We start from the raw sequence: 19,776 nt of genomic DNA, 5'->3' as shown, positions 1-19,776 counted from the left end.
CAGTGCTTCCAAAAAATAGGTCTACAGCCTTCCCACTAATGTTGAGATAGGGACACAGCAACATCTCTACCTAGAAATAGCAAATAAAAGGCTGATTATAGTTGTCTACTCATGGTCTAAACCACCTGTTAATTCAGATGTGTGAACCCAAGTCAGACTGCTTATTTAGTGGCATTTACCAGTTATTTCCGGCAAAGTGGTCAAACTAATAATAAGCAGCCTTGACATTCATACAGCAGGTGAGAACTATGGTGCAGAACTATTTTTGAATGGGTGTTCTTAAATTCAGTGAATCATTTTCACCTAAAAAAAATGAGTTATTATCTAAAAAAGAAAATGACTCATATTCTCTTCAATGTGGTAGGCTGTGATTGGAAAAGGCCCTTGTATGTATTTGCTATGATATTTTCAACGACATTTGGATTAATTAGCTAAATTGGTGGAAACCTGAGCTCCAAAGAGACCGTCATCACAATTTCAACCCTGCAGGAGACAGTGACTTCTTTAGCTGTCAGAGTAATCTCTAATTCTAGATAGTTTGCAAAGGGAAATGAATGATGGCAGGTTGAAGCATGCTATAGAAAAAAGGATTACATGTATCCACTTTTTATCTTGAAGGTCAATCCACTGGTAATTTTAGCTTATAACGAGTGCCCAAGTCAGTATACAATAAAGTATACTTAGTCTTAAAAATGATAGAAAATTCAAAATGAAAAGGTGTTAGTATTTGTTAAATTTTAAACTTGTTTAAGGCCAGAATTTTAGGAATTTTTAGAAGTGATAACTTCTTATTTCAGAGGACATCACCTTTTGGCAAACTGTGGTATTGCCGTTTCGCTATATAAAGAGAAGAGTTGATCAGGCAGCCATGGATTTGGAACCAAAGAGATGGTAAAGCAGGCAGCTCAGAGAACAAGGGGCCCTGGAAGTCCAGAAGGAAATGATTTCGCTCCTCTCTTCCCATTCCCCTCACTGCTGTGATGTGCATTTCTGACAGAAAATCAGAACTGTATCTGGAACAAATTGCAGATTTGTGAATTGTGACTGTTGCTAAAATCTACCACTGGGGTGACATCCTGACCGATTTAGAAAGACGTTGGATTCAGTGAGCCAATTGTCCTTGTGCTAACAGGTAAATTCCTAGCCATCATTAATCCGAAATGAAAGGGGGAGCGTTCATTATAGCATTACACTTTGATTTTACTTCTGCAGTGCATCAGGAAAATAACTTTTCAAATAAAAATGTATCTTTTCTCCCAGTTAGGGCTGGGACAGAAGTAAAAGAAGAGAAAGATAGAACAGGAGGGGTCTATGGTCAGTTTGAACATTAGTCTTATTGTTCTGGAAGCAATTCCTGACTGTAACCAAAGAAATTTCATTCTTTTGCAGTGACACACATGTAATCTGCTCAGCTGGCTTAGCTTCCATTTATATTTGGTAGCACTCCAGAGCCACTTTTTTTCTTTTTAAAGAAGCCAGCTTAGAAATCCTGGTAACTCTAGCAAGGGAAGGTCTTAGGGTTTTGAGAGCAATCTCTTCTCCCCACCTTTTAACCTCTTTCCCCTTTGAGTGGGTATACATTTTCTGAATGTATTTTTCAGAGTATCTTCCTCTGGATTTCATTTCATTTTATTTAATGGGCTTCCTGTTAATTAAGAGGGAAAATGAACTAGCAAATAAGCACGCGTGTGGAGTTAGAAGTAAGCTAGGATGGTCCTAAAGGAAATGAAGCTGAAGTTAGACAGTGTGCAGGACTGTCCTTTTATTCGTTCACTGAAGTCTGTGTTTGGGGACACCGACCCATTTACTCCATGCTGAGTCCCAAAGGGATGTGGACAAGAGCAATTAGGAGGGCAGGATTTGGCACCTGTATGGTGACCCACCAAAGCCAAAGTCCAAACAAGTTTCAGATGTAAAGTATTTTCCAGTGGCGCTGTTTTGAAACTCTTTTGGTCATCATTCTTGCGTCCACATTTTACAACGCAGGGATCCTGCGTTCATCCCGCCGGCTTCCGCATCCTAGTTGATGTGAGGCTCGTTAGGCTCTCGTCTGACGCGGGGCCCCCGTGCCCCGTGTTTCTTCTCCTTCTTTCCATTGCTAGCATGGTCTCAGTACATTGATGTGGATTCTTGTATCATTTTAAAAAATATTTTTTCTTCCAGCTCCCCTTGAGCTTCTGTTTTTATTCATTTCCTTACAAATAGATTTAACTAGCTTGGAATACGACCCCCAGAATTCCTCAGTTCTTTGCTTCTGTTCTACACAGAGAGACACAAACTTCGTGCTGGTGACAGTGAGATCAATGGGAACTTCAGAGGGACATGCGTTTTCCTGCCAGTAACTGTAAGGAACAGATACCACAGCCTTGAAGAGGAAAGTTGTGGGCACTCTTTGAGTCACAGCTTCAAGGGTTGAGGTTGTCGGGGAGCTGTCCGTGATGGTTGTGGGGTGCGTGCACGCGTACACACACACACACTCACACACTCACACGCACTCACAAACACATACACACCACAGTGACAGATGACCTATTGAAATAATTTCAGAGCTGTTCCGTGGTTGCTACGACAACCAATGCTCTCTTGGCTTTCATCTGGCCATGTGACAGGGACTTTGACGTCAGCTGGAGGCAGAGTCTGTGGCTGAGTCCACACAGTCCAAGGCCTGTGAGAATCCGGTGGATGCTGCCCGCAGCCGCTGCTCTTAACGTGGCTGCTGCTCCTGCGTCCCCGGGGCTGCGGAGCATGGACTGTTAAATCTTGCACTGCTTCTGCGTGAGGTAATTATAGTGTGCTTTATATACAGTAGTTAGATGTGTTTATAGATCACTGTGGTTTTCCCCTCTCTCTCTCCTCTTACAAGTTTGTCTTCATGAACAATTACTGTGGTACCGGGAGAAAAACGTGAAGCAGCTTCTAGTTGTTAATTTTGGGTGGAATCTCTGGCATTTGGTTGAATTTGGGTGCATGTTCTGTGAAGTAGGCTAAAATATAATCGCCTTTCTTGTTCAGCCCTTGCTAACATGACATTATTTAGAGATACAGATTTTGCAGTCTGAGCCAAATATTCCCCGTTGAATTCCAGGAATCCTCCCTCCAGTATTGTTTTGGGTTTAGAGACGCCAGCATAGCCTTGCAGTATGTTGCTAACTTTGCTTTTTTTATATTTGCTACCATATTCTGAATCAGCCTAGACTAGTTTGGAATTTGGGTTCTGTCGTGTGTGTAGCATTCATAATCAGCAACAATAGGCACAGTGGGAAAGAACATTATACTTTGAAACAAAAGTTGGGGGTTTTCTAGTAAATAAAGTATTCTGAAATTACCAGGGAAAACTGTCAACAGCTTCCTGTTTAGAGAGAAATAATCTGGAATATGCCAAGGAAGTTGGGGTGGAACCTCTGACATGTGCCCGTGCAGTTGCTTTTTGGTTGTGAGAGCAAAGTGCACATTTTCAGTATCTTCCTCTGAAAATACAGCTGTGACGAGAATAGCATTGGATGGTCTTCACTAAGGAGTTGTGTAAGCTATTTTCATATTTAAAAATTGAAATAATTAACTAGAGAAGAAAACAATAGCCCTAAAACTAAATTATCATTGGTACATCTACTTTGATTCAAACACAGATAGTCAATAAAAATTGCTCTAGATCTTGAATGAGTAATTTGATAACTGTGATTAATGAAGCTTTTTATCTCTATTCCTATAACAATACATACTGCAAACGGAGGGGGGGATTGCATTGTTGTATTCATTTCTTACCCAAGGTCAGTAATTTTGAATTTTCTGTCATTGCACAGAAGTTGGGTGGTTTTTGTAGCTTGTAATTCAACGAAAACCTCTGATATTGAAGTTAATCGAAGCCTAGATTTATAACCAGGTATCTAAATCTTACAAATTTAACTGGAAATAAGGCAGATTTTAGAGCAGCACATGTAATATACCTACACTTTTGATGAATAGAAAATAATGGTTTAACTATGTCAATGAAAAATATATATATATTTCATAGTATGTGAGTTACATATCAATTTAATACAAGAATATTTTGTTCTTTTCTGTATTCTTTATTAGTTTCTGAATTCTGGTCATCTTTATTTTACTCTTGGAGATGAACATTTTGAACAGTATTTAGCTTCAATAATAAGTGAATAATTGTGAGTGCATAAATAATTTCTCAGCAGCTTTCAATGAGTGGATATTGATTTAACTTGCTGGCATTTGATATGTCTGTTTTTGGCCAGAGTCTCCATGGAGGATTTTGAAAAAGTCTACTGTGCTTACACTCAAGGCACATCTACTGGGGCATTATCTCATCATCTAATTTATCTCATAATTATAATAACTCGGAGGCCATATTCTTAACACTCCTAGAAATATGTTAATTGATTTGCAATATTTCACGTGAGCATGAATAGGACCAGTAGCCAGTAGCACTGTCATTTAAAAGCAGTATCTTTGATGGGGTACTTTGATGTTTGCTTCTTTTACTCAAAATAAGGAATTTTCATTATAATTTTTCCAAGTAGCAAAGATTTTCTTGATACTCTCTCTCTCTTTTAAAATTATAAAATGGTTGTATTTGGTGTCCTAAGAAGACAGACTGGATTTCAGCAATACAATATAAGTAAACAATTCAGTGTTCATTGGCAAAATGTCAGCGATAAAGTTTATCATTAGAAGAAAACAACCCATGTTATGATAGCAGGGATACATTAGAATCTACAGGTCTTTTCTTATAGCAAAATAAGGGGGAAAATGACTCTCATCCGGATCATCTATTTACAGCAATGAGACTGTGTTGACTTCAAGGTCAAGTTTGCTTCAACTTCAAAAGATACTACCAAGGAATGATTTACTCTAGAAACCTGGATGTTGCATTATTAAATGCTTTATGTACAGTTTCAAGGATTTTAATCTTTTGGGTCCATGGACCTCTTTGGCAGGCTGGTGAAGCTTATAGGTTATTCTTAGAATGATGTTTTAAATGCATGATAAAGTCTGCATGATTCCAAAGGAAACTACTTTTATTGAAATGTATTAATCAAATTTTTTAAATTGTAATATGTGTGTTGTTAATAATTCATTATTAAATAAAACAAATTAGCAGCAGTTATAATAACTACCATAATTTTGAAGTAGTGGTGAGCATAAAAGGTATTTTGAGATGGCTACAGTGACTATAATGCGATGTGAGAATATCTGTAATTTCTCTTGACAACTAAATCACAGGTACAGTGGTTTGTGGTCTACATTTTAATCTAAATTTCAGTTTGAGGTTAGTGAAACTAAAGATATAATAGTTTTCCCATCCAAGTTCCTGGATCCCATGAATTCTATCCATCTGAGTTGAATGATATGTAAGCTGGTGATGCTAAAAGGTCTTGAAACTGCACTGGGAAAAATCTACACCACCGTTTCCACGTTCAGTTCTACCACATCTGGTTTTATTCTCTGAATGTGTGAATTTCACACTTCTCTAATTTCTGTGTGAAAGGGATGGTATCCACATAGCTACCAAACTGTAAATTTCTTTTATTTCCCTCCTTAATCCAATAAGTAGTCTTGTATACTTGGACTGAGCTCATACCTGGTTAGATAAGGGTTAAGAGGAAAAACTTACAGTGTTAATGCAAGTTATGCAACTTAAAACCATGGACTATAGAAGTAAGACTATAGAAGTAAGACTATAGCTATTTACAAAGGGACCTTTAGCCAGTCAAAGAAAATAAGCAAGTAGCACTTACATGAAGAATGCAGGATGTTATATGATCATAGCTGAAGGAATATTCTAGAAGGTACTTTGTGTGCTCACAACAGTTGAAATGAGCATTAAAGAACTTATGTCACTTTTCAGTTTGATGTCAAGCACATACATGCGTAAATTGATTAATCATAAAGTAAGTTTCAGTTACTCTGTATAGAGCCTGCTGGTTCACCTGTCAGAGGTCCCTAGAATAGGACATATTCAAAATGAAATGGGGAGTGGAGACACTTCCCAAATAATCTGAATGCAAAATCTTATTTGACTTATTGGATATTCAAGAACAATACAGGAGATATTAATATTATTCTTTAGAGCGACTAATGTAAGAATTGTCTCATTTCCCATGTCACTCTTAATTTACAGAAGATATTGCCTAATTTTCTTCTCCCACTAACTAGGTGACTGCAGTTAGTTGGCTGATGTCGTGTACCTTGGCCTCTCTGGTCCTGCATTTAGTCCTAGCATCCTTTCTTACATCAGTGCCACCATCCCAGCATAAGAAAATTGGAGCTATGACTTTATGCACAAGCTGGTGTTTAAACGCAATCCAAATCCCTAACATTTGAAATGGAAGCTTAGCAATTTTTCTTCATGTGTGCTCAGGGGTGTTACGAAAGAGGATTTTCTGAAATATTTCTTATTCTTTGGACTAGAAAAGAACACCTGCTTTGGGGGCTTTGAGTCTCTGTGGCAACTTGATAAAGAAACTTGGAAAAAGTCAAAAATCTCTGACTCCAGGCTGTACTATTTGCTTCTTTGATGGCAGGTGTTTAAAATTTTAAGTTTGGAAAGGAATGTGCCATTATTTTTCATGAAATCAGCTGTTGTTTTAATGGTGCCCTGCGATGGAAATCCAACTGGAAATAGCATTCCAAAATACAGTATTTTTTATTGTTTCCAGGAGTGATGCCATAAAAGTTAGTGCTCATTAAGACTTTGATATAAAGATTACATGATAAATATTTAAATTCACTGGAGCCACGTACTCCAAACCAAAAACACTCTGTTCTTTTTATTTCTGCAGTGAACTTTAGGGGTTTTTTGGACATATTTCTATAAATGCCTTTAATTAGAGACGTAGCATCCCTCTAAAATTTAGTTTACACTAATGTAAAACATAGTATACTTACATCACATTAAAGTCTAGATTTGATTTTCAAGGAAGAAATCTCTAGTCTGAAAGATTTTCCAGCTGCTGCCTGTCCTAATGGGAGGATTGTCCATACTTTCTGAATTCTGTTCCAGTGAGTGCAGGAAAACCAAAGACTGCACATTGCTTTTCTGCAAAGATGAACTCTTTGAAGGATGATTCTAGAATTTCTTTACTTTTGTGAATTTAAACCCTATCCATTAGAGGTAAATGTTGAGAATAGTGTTGTATTCTTTGGCTGACTTCTCTGCTGACTCCCACGGACTTTCATATGATTCATATGACTAAAACCACGACCAATTTTGTGACAATCATATTTACAACATCCTTGGAGATAAATTAAAAAATAGCATCCCACAAAAAAATATGCCTTCCCACATTTTACCATAGGTCAGGTGCAGCATGAGATAGCATCACTTAATCAGCAAGCATTTTATTAAGTGGCTACTGCACCCACTGTGTTACAGTGGGCACTTTGGGCTCCTCCGTCATGTGGTCCTTGAGTGATATGTGCCACTGGCATAAAGAGCCCACGTTACTTTATAGACTTATGACTTTTGTTTGCTTGAGCTTTTATTCAAGCATCCAGTCTTTCATGCATTCAATAAGTTTTGAGCACCTACCGTGTGCCAGGCATTGGACTAGACTAAGGGATGCTGTGGTGAACAAGACACACAGGTCTCTGCCATCACGAAACTTACAGTCTAACTATATAGGGGACCTGCCCAGAGACCTAAGTGGAACAGCAACCAAGGTTTCTCCCTCATAGCTGTGCTGGCCAGTGTAGTCAGAAAGAGAGTCTTCTCTATAAGGGAAAAAAAAATCAAAACAAAAGAGACAAGCAAACAACCTGGGAACCATTAGATTTTATACCAGAGTCAAACTTCAGAAGAGGCATTCTTCAGCTGGTGAACAGTCAGCCTAATTTGTGAGCAATCTGTTCGTATCAGTGTCAAGGATTTTATTTTATTTTATTTTTTAAATTAATTAATTTATTTATTGGCTGCGTTGGGTCTTTGTTGCTGCACGTGGGCTTTCCCTAGTTGCAGCAAGCAGGGGCTACTCTTCATTGTGGTGTGCGGGCTCCTCATTTTGATGGCTTCTCTTGTTGTGGAACACGGGCTCTAGAAGCGTGGGCTTCAGTAGTTGTAGCACATGGGCTCAATAGTTGTGACTCACAGGTTCTAGAGCGCAGGCTCAATAGTTGTGGCACATGGGCTTAGTTGCTCTGCAGCATGTGGGATCTTCCAGGAGCAGGGATCAAACCCGTGTCCCCTGCATTGACAGGTGGATTCTTAACCACTGAGCCATCCAGGAAGTCCAGTATCAAGGATTTTAGATCAGTATGCCCAGCCCTATTCCCAAAGGCTACTTGTCCTCTCTAGTTCAGATGATATATGAGACTTGTAGGGACTGACCTAGAGAATAATTTTCTTTTAAGCATATACCCTTATGCAAATAACAAGAACCATTTCATCTTGTGAAAGGAATCCTTAAGTTAGTTGTGCTCAAGTATATCAATCCCATCTTCCCTATACTAACCCAGTCAAGATAGGGTCACTGCTCTAATAAATAGCCCCAAGTTGCAATGGCATAATACAGTACTGTTCCTTTTTAATTCACTCACAAATTGGATTTGGAAGATGGGCTCTGCTCCAGGGATTCAGTCTCCTTCCGTCTAGTTAAACTGATCTGGGGGCAAATTCTATCTCTACCACTTGCACTTGTCACTTAGGGCAATTTACCAAAGTCACAGTTTTCTTACCTGGATAATACTAGTACCTACCTTATAGATTTTTAAGTCAATTTACTTGGCGTGGTAACTGACAGGCATTAGGTACTCAGTAATGTAACTCTTATCATTCATTTTCTACCCCTGGTAGTGCTACCACCACCACTGTCCCGCCAGGAACCAGGAAGTACCACTGCCAAAGTTGGAGGAGGTGTGTCCCTGGTGTCATGATAACAGCTGACACTTGGGGAGCTAGACAATTTCTAAGCTCTTTTCAAAATAACTCTTTTTTTCCTTCACAACGTCCCAATTTTATAAATGAGGAAACTAGGGAACAGAAAGCTTGAGCAAATTGCCCAGCATCACACAAGTCACACAAGTATGTAATGGAGCTCTAGGTATTTGGCTCTAGGGTCACTGTGCTATATTACCTTTTAAGCTGGAATATATTATATTTTTTTTCTAGAAATAATGTTATATATTGTGGCAGATTGTACTCTTCAAAAATGGCCTTGTAATTACATCTACTCCCCTGGCTCTTCTGGAATACTGCTACTCTCCCTCAAGAGGTGGAGTACATTGCCTTCCCCTTGAACCCACGTGGACTTGTGATTGGTCCAACCGATAGAGCACAGTGGGAACAACCCTAGGTGATTTCCAAGGCTGGATTATAAAAAGAATACAATTTCTTTTTTTGCTTGGCTATTCTTTGTTTCTCTTACACATGACATTTGCCCTTGGAAACCAGCCACACTGTTGTGAGGAAGCCTAGACCATATAGAGATTTCATGTAGGTTTCAGCCAACATGTAGGTTTCAGCCAACACCTCCAGCTAAGATCCCAGCCACACAACCAGCATCAATTGCCAGACATGTGAGTGGGCGAGCCTTGGAGGATTCCAGGCCCCAGCCCTCAGGTCCCCCATACACCTCCTGATGCCAAGTGGACCAGAGATTAGCTATCCTTGCTGAGCCCTGCCCTAAACTGCAGATTCATGTGCAAAATAAAAATTGTTTTAAGTCCATGAATTTTGGAAGTATTCCTTAGGCAACCAGAATGACTGGAATATATGGGGTAATTAGAAATGACTGCAATACCTGTGCAAAGGACTAAACTTTATAGGTACATATAGATTAAATAGGTTTTGGGGATTTGGCATAAGTATCTAACCCAATGAAAATAATATCTGGAGGAAAATATATTTTAGTTACCAATTAAATTACAAATGAGCTTTAGGTACATATCCTGTTCATAAATTTGGAAGAGTGTCCCTACATAGTAATGCTATTGCTGGTTCCAGGAGAAGATTTGGGCTACGCTGCAGTGGACTGTATGTATTAGTGACATCTCTATCGTTGCCTCCTTCTGGCTGCGACCCTTGCTACAGGAAAGGCCTGTGTAGACAGCAGTACTTGTGCCATTTTCCCTTGGTCACTGCTTAGTCTCTGTATCTGCTTTGTCTCTCTTTCTCACAGCTATTCTGTCTAATCTGCTGCCTAGTTTTCTATTGTTAGATCCTGCTGTCTCCTTGACACTCTCTTTTGGCCCATTTCCAATGCTTCTAAACCTATTTTTCTGCTCTAATGATGTATAGTAAAGCTAGGGAATTTCCTTTGGCCAGGTAAGATTTAGCTCATTCAGCAAAGTCTTTTTTTTCTCTTGATAAAACTGCCAAAATGGCAGCTGTCCCACTGGCTTGCAGCTCCACGTGTTGGTCAAACCTAGTACTTGAAATACTCAGAAATGTCATCCTTAGGTCCTCACTCAAAGAAGCATCTGTCTCTTCTGCTGCAGAGAAATCAATACCCCTGACTTTCTTCTTGCTTAAACGTCACCCTGTCCTGAGGGTCTTCCCATCTTCCCTTTAGAAGGCTAATTGGGTTTTTCACTTTTGATGTATTCATTCAACATATATTAACTCCACATAGTGGGCCCTGATGTTGAGCACCTATAAAAAGATTTCTTTTGTGTCCAAGGACTGGTAAGATTCCTCTAGTTGTCTCTCATTTACTCACTACGAACACTAGGCAGATGTGGTCCAGTCACCTAGACCTTTCAATGACCAGCACATGTCCAACCTCACCCAAGATGTCCCAACTAATTAGGATACTACAAGGGTAACATAGGACCAGCCAGTCTTTGAAAGGGTTACAGACTAGTTGGGGAGGCTGGACAGCATATGCAACTGAGGTCCAGAGCTATGTCTTCTATGTTGGGTACAACTTCTGATAGCACCTAGTGTAGCACTGGACACATAGTAACCACTTATTAAATCTATAGTAGGTGATTAATGAATAGATTAACTGTAAAAGCGTATACGGCATTGAGATGGCTTCAGAGGGGAAGTGAGCTTTGAGTTGGACTTCAAAGAATATAGAATATTTAACATGACCCAGGAGTGAAAGGATTGCCCATGAATAAGAAACATCATAAGTATATCCCTAATAACAGAAATTGACACTTACCCATCTGAGATCAAGAAAATGGCTGGGAAAAGAAAAAAATGTACAACTCATAAGGTGGGTCTGTGGAGGACCTAGAATTTATCAATTTAAAACAAACTGGATTTGATCTGATGGCAAGAAGCTAGTGAAAGGTTGAGAGCAGGTGATATATGTGTCAAGTGGTATTATAATAGTTTAATAACTCTGTTTCCTTTTGCTTTAGACAACTTATTTTAATTATGAATATGTGTTTCCTTTTCCTCCATTTTTCTCATAGAAAAGTTAGGGACAGCTATGTTAATTTCATATTAAAAAAATACAATCTGCAATTTAACAGTCACATTCACATAAAACCCAAACCAACTGAAAATTCAAACCTTCATAGCATTTTCTATAGAACTATGCTATGGTAATTGATATTCATAATGAACCCCCTGGGACATTGCATCATTATTCTGATAAATCTTTTGATAAAGTCATCAATGAAAGACTTAATTATGGTTTAGTGAAGTTTTAATTTTAAGTTGGTAGTACATTTCATTGTATCTCAAGTCTTTGAAAATTATCCATTAATATATGCCTTTGGCAGACATCAGAATGTTCTTAAGCAGAACATCCCATTCTCAAGAAAAATATTTGTAAGTTATACATGCCAAAGTGTGTATAATATTTATGTATAGTATAAAGAATATTAGAAAGTAAATGCCTGTGTACTTAACAAAAACACCATTGGTTAATCCTTCTGGTGGAGTCTAAGGTCGTATGTTGATGTTGGTGACTTCATCACAGCACCATGCAGGTTAGTACTGTATCTAAAGTCCAATGCCTCATGGGTATTGAATCTGTGATATATTTTTTAAATCTCCAATCACATAAAGATTTTAAGCCAGTTGAGAAGAGTACATTATCTTAGTCTCTGATGGAGGGTAAAAGGTGTGCTTTACACTTATAGACAGACCATCACTCACCATAGCTGCTGGCAACTGTGCAGATTGGAAATCGATTTCTATTTCCTGAGGCCATTGCCGTGTTGATGCTCCTTGCTGCCTCTTGGCCATTCACTCCTGAACGGCCATGGAGCCCTCGGTGAGCCTGAGCTCTCTTATGAGGCCGACTGCCAAGGGGAGTTAAAGCAAACCATTCACTCTTTTGGGGGTTTTCTTTATAGAGAGCTTGAGCAGAAATTTAAGTGGAAGTTATAATTTTCATGAAATTATTTTCTGGCATATCAAAATAGAAGCTATTTAAGAAAGATGCAACCTCTGGTCCAAATTCCATTTTATATATAAAAGTAACTGTCGCATAGAATCTGCTATGCTCACCTCCAAAAGCACTGGCCAACTTCCAGCTTTAAAAGCCCAATCCATTGCTCTTCAGAAAAGAACTCTCTTCCTCCTCTTGCCCTCAAAACAGCGTAGGGATTAATACCAAGACTGACCAAGAGGCCTAACTGCTCCATCAACAGCGTCACCAGGAGGATTACTTTGTTAAAGGTGCAAAATTTAGGTATGCTGTAGGTTAACAAAAAGATACTGATTTGGGGATACTGTAAACAAAGGAGAGGTCTCATGAAATCGTGTTAAATCATGTCTAGATTTTAAGAAACAGGGACTTTTTATTGTGGTAAAATATACATAACATAAAAGTAACCATTTTAACCATCGTCAGTGTACCATTCAGTGGCATTAAGTACATTCACACTGTCATGTAACCATCACTATCACACATCTCCAGAACTTTTTCATCTTCCCAAACCAAAACCCTGTATCCATTAAACACTAACTCACCAGTCTTCTCTCCCCTCCCCCCAGCCCCTGCCTCAGGCCCTGGCAACCATCACTCTACTTTCTTTTAACAGGGACATTTTAAGGAAGTTTAAAATAAAGCTACAATTTCTTCTTCCTAGTCCCTGTTAAAAGTCCCCAAATAATTGGAAATTTCTTAGGTTTACACCGAACAAAATTTACATAGAGTTCCATGAGGTAGGGATTTCAGACATACAACAGAGATGATGGGTTGAAACGTGTGTTCAACCCACATACTTAAACCATATTCAATACAATTTTTATGTAATCACTCAGCTTGCCACCTTGCTTGTCAAAGAGAAAGCCATGGACCCTGAGATTTTCTGGTAATATACTCAAATAGTCTTATATTAGTCTTCTATTCTAAGCAACTTAAGTATAGAATCAATATATGTTTATGATAGAACATTCAGAAAATACAGAATATAAAGAAGAAAATAAAACTACTTTTAATATTCTACTGCCTAAAATAGCCATTATTAGTATTTTAAAATTAAAAAGCATTATATTTCATTTTACTTTATATTTCATCTTACTCTACTTCAACAGAAGAAAAGGAACCCTGAAATGAACCCAAGCATTTGAACTTTAGATAACCATTTCTTTAAAGCTGGAATTAATGATTTTTAACTAAATTAAATTGCCAATTAAAAATTGAAATTCAATCAAATAATAAGAGATTGAGGACTCAATGTTTCTTAAAAACTAATTGTTTCTCAGTGGGTATAGGTTTACATTTTCAGTTAGTAAAGCTTAGTTAACTATCTCATAAAGATGAGAAAAGATCAGGGAAGATCAACCATACCTCTGGGGGAATAAAAAGGTTTTAACCAGAGACAACCTTTAGGAATGGTCTCCTGGGAAAAAAGTAGACAAAAAGGGTAACATGTAAGGAATATAGTCCATGAAGTCAAAACCACTCTCAAAATGAGAGACAAATCATGTAATAGGGAAGCAGTTATTTTACCCAGTGGCCTAGAACTCACAGAGAATTTAGAGGAGTGCACTGTGTTTATGGACCCTCTCCCTTGATCACAGAGATTTAACTTTATTTGCTTCAGACACCAGTGGTTTTTATATTCCATTAATTGTTTAAATACAAACTGTATTTTAGCTTGCTTCATATTTAGTCCATGATTGCCTTTCATGTATATTTATCTTTCTAGAGTTTCTAATTGTCTTTTTCTTCTCTGGTTGACCTGGAGAAACTTGAACCTTCAGTACATGTGTGGCATGTCATTGTTTACTTCTTGGTTCTTAAATATCCATTTTGATCATCATAACCTTTCACTCTGTTGAAGATGTTCTTCACCAAGCACTTGGTCCTACTATTCTAATTTGGACTAAATAGAGGCTGTTCCACTAGGATTTCTTTCCATCTGAACTGGATTATTTCCGTTGCTCCCAGGTCTACCTATTTCATGGACTCATTTTCAATTTTGCTAGTGTACATTTTTAAATTATTTTTTCAAAATGGCAGAAGAAGAGCTAAACCCTTGTAGATCTTCATTTTGCCTTCATAATTGAAGATAGAGGTAGGATAGGTAAACTTGCAAGCTTAGTCTGCCATCTTAGAGTGAGACTGTGCTACCATTCAGAGTGATTGTCCCAGTGTGTTAGTCCATGATTGGCACGAGGCCATGCCACAAGGCCATTTCTCTTCCTTTCATGGCCCTGGACAGCACTCCCAACGCTGGTTGACCACATGACCCATGTAGATCATTTTTACAAAGAGACTAGAGTAAGAGGGTGGATCACATGAGCCAATTCCATCACCAGACCCATACTGTCTGCCTTCAGGACACCATCCAGGCCCCGCCTCCTCTAGGAAGCCTTGCTAACTTCCCCAGTACTCCTGCATAATACAAACCCCAATTATAACACTAACCACACAGCACTACAATTTCCTATTTGTCTCTTCCACTGAACTCTAAGCTCGCTGAAGGTAAGTGAGGTGCCTTATTTCAGGTCTGTGTCCTTGTTGCACTCCACGGGGGCTGGCATGCATTTAAATACCCAGTACAGATCGAATAACCAAGTGATTGAGGGAATGAACAAGCTTGATGTTGACCTTGGAAACAGGTGTGTTGTCTTTCCTTGCTGAAAATGAGGCCACTGACCTGCTCACTAGTCAGGAGAAGCTCTGGAAGGTTGTTTCCGGCACAGAGAGCAGTGTGGGAAAAGGCTCAAAAACAAACTGGGGCACAGCTTCTCATGGGGAATGATGGAGGTCGTTCCAGAGGGCTGTAGACTTTCAGTTCATCCAAGTTCAATCTCTAATCTGCTGTGTCCTTTTGTTCTGGGTGGCAGTCTAATTAGAGGGTTCTTCAACTTTGCCAGTTCAGTGAATGCAGGTCTAATGTTATGTTTTAGCAGAAATGCTGGTGCCTCAGTTCCACAGGTGTCAATAAAGGCTCCTTCATGGTACTTTACAATCATGACTTAAGACCTACACCAATGTTCTTTGCACGTTTATATGAAAGGATCTGCTTACATTTGTATTAAGTATCATGCATTGTGTTGTGCCCCTACTTCACAGGAACAATATGAAACCCCAGAAGGCTTAGAATGGAGGTTTTCCATCGTCCTTGGGCTCCTGAAGCCTGCTGGAAATTGGTGACATGCAGAGCTGAAGTTACAGCTCTCTGCTGCTCATGTGATTTCCTGGCAGAACCTCCTCACTCAAACGCCTCTGACTCCAGTCGCCACTTAAAAGTCCTCCCCAGAGGTCTGAGGGCCTCATCTCCTATGTCTGGTTACTTAATTAAAAACTACTAGCTGTCAGAAGTAAGTAAGCTCTCGATTCCTTGTTAGTTAACATGAGGCTTTCAATTTTGAGATGGGTTATTCTACCTACATAGCATGTGCTCTGTAAATATTTGTCAGCTGATGGGTGAAAGAATGAATGAAACATTCAAGAGAGATGGAGGGGTGGGGGACTTCCCTAGTGGTCCAGTGGTTAAGGATCCGCCTTCCAATGCAGGGGACCAGTGTTCAATCCCTGGTCAGGGTACTAGAATCCCACATGTGGCAGGGCAGCTAAGCCCATGTGCCACAACTACTGAGCACACGGGCCACAACTAGAGAGAAGCCCACAGCAGCAGCGGAGGATCCCGAATGCTGCAATGAAGATCCCGTGTGTCACAACTAAGACCTGACACAGCCAAAAATAAATAAATAAATTGATAATTTTTTTTTGAAAGGAGAGATGGGGTTTGCCTTTGAAATTAGAGTTAAGGAGCACATTTGCTGAAAATTGTCCCCAGTAAGCGAAGGGATCTGCTTTTGCTTGCAGGCCATTACTCTTTCCATTTCAGCCATTTTCTGTTCCATCCTGTATTGCACACATGACCCGTCTCTCGTCTTTGGGGATAATTCACTCCAGGATTTAGAATATCCCCAAAGACCTCTCAGCAGGGTCCTTTTATTTGCCCATGACACAGGATTGTAAGGGGGATGTGTTGTTCCCCGTGGCAGAGACCCTGACTCAAAGGGCACATCCATCACACACCAACTTCTCAGCATCGATTTGGGTTTGTTTTTAGGAGTGAAGTTGTGCAGCCCCTCAGCAGTCTGGTGTGAGATAAGAAGTATATAAAGCAGGACATTCCCAGTTGTCTGACTCAGGAGCTGCCTTGGCAACCATCAGTGAAACGCCCAGCCATGCTAATAGGAAAACGAGGTCTGGGAATGTAGTGTAAAGTAACTAGCAAAAAGGGATGCATTTTTGGCAGCCCTTGCAGTCATCAGGGCTGGAGACATCAGGAGAGAAATGACTGCATGAAGACAACACAGGAAGAGCAGCTCAAGTCTCCTCATTATTCAAAGTTCCAGCTGGATCTGAGCTGCTGGGTCAGTGGGGAGGAACCAACCCAAAATGACCCCCAAAAGCTCTTGGCTGGAGTCTTCCCAGGAGCCTGAGAGGAGAGGTGCAAGGTCTAAACACAGGCCCCCCAGCCACAGGGTTAGAATCACAGCCCTGTGGTTAAGAGACGCAGATTCCTGAGGCTAAATTCAGAACTTTGGAATCAGAATCTGGAGGGCTGGGGCTTGGGGTCTTCCTCTTTACAAAACTTCCTAGGTTCTTCTTAACTTATACCAGCTAAACCTTGAGAGGCGCCTGCACTTCCTAATCCTCTCACTCTGCAAGGATCTCTTGCTGTGGACAGACTGCCCAACACCAGGAATCTCAGCCAAGCGTGGGGCTGGGCAGTACATAACTTGAGGAGGCAAGTTCTGTGCCCTTGCATTTAACAAGTGATTCTAGAACACAAGCACTGCCTTCGGCCTTGAAGGCAGTTCTTACTTTTAGGGGTTAGTAAGTTGTGAAATCATGATCATAATCCCGCAACCCAATAGGACCACCTAGTACCACTGAAAACACCTTTTATGGCTGTATGCCGCTGGTCACAGAGAGATCTGATGCAAATAGGAAGTCATCAGCCTGTTGATGACTACCACAGCTAGAAAACAACTCCAAATTCCCTGTTTGCGGGGAGCAACCCAAAGGTGGGGCTGATTCACTCCTGTGGACGGGGTCTTGGGGCAGCCCAGAGTTCCCAGGACCACCCCTCCCTGGCCAGTCTGGTCAGCACAACATACCCTGGGTTTGCTCTCCTCTCGCTGTCCCTCTGTCAGAGCGATGTATCTCTACTAGAGTTAACTCTGTGCTAATGTTTCCTTTCTGGTAACAACATGCTTTAACCCGGGCTAAATGTATACTTTAATGGTACGATGGTGAAGACCTTTTAGGGGAGACCATTGGGTCAGGTTTGGAACTTAGCATCCCATGAAGCCCTGTGCACTTTGCCTGAATTAGCATTTTTAATCCTCCCTGCGCAGGAGCACTGTGGAAGTATGTATGTACGTATTTATTTATTTAAACAAAAAACCTGTGTCCAGGGCACACCCCAAATCAAATGACTCAGAATCCCTGGGAGTGGAACCCTAGCACTGGCATGCTATTAAAGATACTCTCTGGGTGATTTTATATGAGACTAGAGTCGAATACTCCTTTTTTAAACATAGGGCTAGCCATGTAAATAGAAACACTGTGTCTAAATTTTGGTCTTTGTACATCCCACTGAGGCTGGTGAAGGATGACAAGTGTGCTTACTCAGAGGAGGGAAGAGGTTTAAGAGTCATGGGCCTGACTCTGATCACCACATGCTCTTGGGCCAGAATCAACTTCGCTGCGGTTTGGTTTTCTTACCCAGTAATGAGGGGTTAATGCTAGCTTGCCTCAAAAGGTGGGTAATGAGAAATGACTAACTCAGATGGCCATGAGGTACTGTTGAGGCAAAGTTCAAATGCTTCTATGACAAGCAAGGGGATTTGAGTGATTTGCCTCTTAAATATTGTCCAGAAGGCCCAATAACTGTAAGTAAGGAGGCAGAGTGGAGTGCAGGGAAGCAGGCAGCCTGGAGCCCCGGTTACCTAGAGATAGATGGTACTCTTTCCTCGCATTTACATCTTTCCTCTGGAATTTGAAAATAAATCCAAAGAAAAGAACTTAACATCTTGAGGCTTCTTTGGCATACTCCCACGAAGTCAGTGAAACAGGTGTGCCTCAACTTAAAGAAAGTGGATTTACAATGAAAGATAAAACCAAAGTGTTCTTCCACTTTAGAAAGCTTTCCCGAAATAAGAACTTGCCTTGTGCATTAACTTACTACCCTTGGGAGAAAAATTCAATTTAAAATGGAGATGTAAGTCTGAAATGACCATGTTAACCAGTGGGGAAATGTGCTTTAATTTACAAAATCTTTACAGTGACTCACGATATTTTAGGCGAGGTTTATTCCCATGAAGCTATAAAGAGCTCTAAGAGGAAAAAAGGCATATTTAGACGTACAGTGTTCAGCCCTTTCCAGTCACCAGCTCACCTCATAAGTGATGGAGGGCTTGGTCAGTGAGTCAGGGTTGAGGCACTTGCCGCTCAGGATGTGAGGAGGTCTACCGTGGCCTGTCAGTTCTGCTAGGCAGACTTTCCCCTCCTGCAGTTCCCAAGTGGCCAGCACCCAGGTTAGCCTCCTTTGAATAAGAACCATTTAACACTGACACCCCGCCCCCATGCTGTGTGTCTATCATACGCTGAGTGCTGTGCTAGGCTTGCTAAGGAAGGCGAAGATAATGGGGCAAGCCCCTTGCCCCTCTACTCTTATCAGTTTATGGTGACCAGATGCCCAGATCTGACAGCCTTGATCTTTCAGGAAGTGTCCCTAAATAAGCTTAGGGGTAGGACTGCCAGATAAAATATAGGATGCTTAGTTAAATCTGAATTTCACATAAACAATAATGTTTTAGCGTAAGTATGTGACACAATCATCAGTGGCCCCTGGCCTTTCCAGGGTCACTGGGTCACTGTTAAGTTCTCTTAGTTAAAATGGGGATAGACTATTACTCTCGCCTTCAAGGTAACTAATTGTCACAAGGAAATGCAAGGTTAGATTTAAGGTAGTGACTTAATATGTTGACTCAGAAGCAAGAGTTGACAAAACCTTATAAGGGAGCCCCCTTGGCCTCAGAGCTGTAGGGCCAGGCTATATCCTCAGACTGAAGAATGAGAACAGGTACCAGGAAGCCAAATGGGGGTGTGACAAGACTTGGCTCAAAGAGCTCAGAGAGCTACCAAGTCAGAGGCTACGGGGCCAAGTCCCAAGGAAATTCATGACCCAGAAACCAGGGAAGGCGCCCAAGGCTGCAGGAAGTGGTCTCAGTAATAACCTTCTAGAGTTCACTGTTGGAAACCAGCAGGGCCTTGTTCTGTGCCTCCTTTAAGAGTTGCTCAAGCCTAGGAGGTCCCAGAAGTGAGTATCTTCGCAGGCTATTCTGACAAATGTGTGTGCTGCTGGGTTTCTAAATCAGAGCCCCCTGAC

General features: G+C 40.5%; 1 protein-coding gene across 3 annotated transcripts in view; it reads left to right on the top strand.

The window, feature by feature from the left end:
• NCALD (neurocalcin delta) overlaps positions 1–19,776 on the top strand; it is a 340,760-nt gene that overhangs the window by 258,446 nt on the left and 62,538 nt on the right. The window contains exon 1 of one of the 3 annotated variants that reach the window (XM_057734910.1): positions 2,527–2,780. The exons of the other annotated variants lie outside the window; for them this stretch is intronic. The gene's annotated coding sequence lies outside the window, so the exon portion shown is untranslated. Of the gene's footprint in view, positions 1–2,526; positions 2,781–19,776 lie in introns of those variants that run through there. 3 annotated transcript variants of the gene reach the window in all.

The sequence above is a fragment of the Hippopotamus amphibius genome, chromosome 5 (genome assembly GCF_030028045.1).
Source record: "Hippopotamus amphibius kiboko isolate mHipAmp2 chromosome 5, mHipAmp2.hap2, whole genome shotgun sequence".
NCBI lineage: Eukaryota > Metazoa > Chordata > Mammalia > Artiodactyla > Hippopotamidae > Hippopotamus > Hippopotamus amphibius.
This window is presented reverse-complemented; position numbering and strand designations above follow the sequence as displayed.